The sequence below is a fragment of the Pteropus alecto genome, unplaced genomic scaffold, assembly GCF_000325575.1.
Source record: "Pteropus alecto unplaced genomic scaffold, ASM32557v1 scaffold43, whole genome shotgun sequence".
Lineage (NCBI taxonomy): Eukaryota > Metazoa > Chordata > Mammalia > Chiroptera > Pteropodidae > Pteropus > Pteropus alecto.
This window is the reverse complement of record NW_006435764.1, coordinates 1811817-1813807: the sequence shown is the minus strand read 5'-3', so window position 1 is coordinate 1813807 and position 1991 is coordinate 1811817.

Here is a 1991-nt window from a genome sequence, read left to right as displayed (position 1 = left end):
CGGCGACAGGCCCTCGAGCCCCTGTGCAGTCCCCGAAGGCACCCAGAGAGCAGCCAGAGCTGGCTGTGTCCCAAGTGGGCTGTGCCTGAAGCTTCCCTTCTGAGTGTGACAGCCCTGCCCTCGCCCCATTGAGACCTGCCAGGCGGCCTGGGTGCGGGGGGGAGGGGCCTGATGAGCGATGCGCCATGGGGCTCCCGTCCTCAGTTCCTTCCTTCCTTCAAACGGCCGGTGGCTGTGGCTGACTTGTTTCTTTTATGATCTCTTTAGGGTTTTCTATCTATGAGATGATGTCATCTGCAAACAGATAGTTTTCCTTCTTCCTTTCCAATTCAGATGCCTAATCGTTCTGGCGGATGTTGGCCTTTGACGCAGGTGGAGAGAAGCGTTTCTGATGGATCTTAAGGGAGGGAAGGAGAGAGAGACCCACTAGTAGGACCAGCATGGGGGATGTGATTGATTTGCACAGTGGGACGAGGCTGCGATCCGTCACCCTTTGGTGTCACCCCGTGTTCTGAAGCTTCAGGAAGCGTAAGTGGCAAATACGGAGTCCGTTCCTGAAAGACTTGAAACTTAGTAAAAGCTTCTCGTCACTTTCTGAGTAAGCAGTACGTGAGGTAAAGGTCACGCATTCTGAAAACAAAACAAAACAAAACAAAACAACTGCTGAGTGGCCAGCCAGCCAGAGCTGACTTCCTGAAGAGAATGCGCTGGGCAAAGAGCAAGTTTCGTCCCTGCCGTTCGGGTGGTGAACAGTAGGGGCGGGACACTGTGCCCCCACAGGTCTGTGTGGGTTTTGTTTTTCACGATTTCTCTTTTATCATGGTGAAATATACATGAGATTTTCCCGTCTTAACCACTTTTAAACGCACAATTAAGTGACATTAAACACATCTGTGTACAACCATCACCACCATCATCTCCAGAATGTTTCATCTTCCCAAACTGACACTGTCCCCATTAAACACTCACATCCCCATCCCCCCGGCCCCCACCATCCTACTTTGCGCCTCTGTGAACTGACTCTTCTAGATTCTCACAGATGCGGACTCATATAGGATTTGTCTTTCTGTGACCGGCTCATTTCACTCAGCACGATGTCCTCAAGGTGCATCCGTGCTGTAGCAGGTGTCAGAACATCTCCCCTTTTCCAGGCTGCGTAATATTCCACTGCACGGATGGACCAGAGTTTGTGTGTCCACCTTGTGACGAGGGACGCTTGGGTTTCTTCCATCTTTTTAGATGCTGTGAACACGAGGTGCAGGTAGGTCTCTCTGAGATCCTGCTTTCGGTTCTTTTGGATCTGGAGTGGGATGAGCAACGGCTTTGCCATGCCAGGTCCCAGCGGCACTCTCACGACACACTCCCGGGGAGACCAGCACCGTCCTGCCGCGGTGGAAACACTCCCTCCCGCTCAGACGACAGATTCACGCTCTAGAAGGCTCTAGAAGCACCGGGCGGCTGGACTCCCGGCTCCGGCCATACCCAGGCCAGGCCCTCCGCCCACGTCCCTTTCTTCTCTGCGGGCGGCCTCCTCTCTCACGCCCCAAGCAGCTGCACAGATGTCTGTGCCGGGCGTCTCCAGGCGTTAGCTACTGGGTGGTTCAGCCAGCCGCACCGGGGGCGCGTGGAGACCCGGCAAGGCGCGCAAAGTGCTCGCAGGAGCACGCGCGGGCCGTGCGCATGACCCGAGAGCAGATGCTCGCCCGGGGCTCATTCTCGCTCCTCCTCCTCGGCCTGTGCTGTGGTAGCCGTATCCGTTAGATGGCTCTGGACCAGACACCTCGTGATATGGGATGAATTTGTCCCCGCCCCCAAATTCGTAAGATGAGGTCCTAGCCCCCAGCACCCCGGACGGTGGTCTTATGTGGAAACAGGATCTAATTATCAGATGAAATTAGTGGAGATGAGGTCGAGGAGGACTAGAGGGGTCCTCGATCCGATGTGACCGGTGTCCTTACAGAAAGGGAAGATACGGCATAGACAGAGAGGAT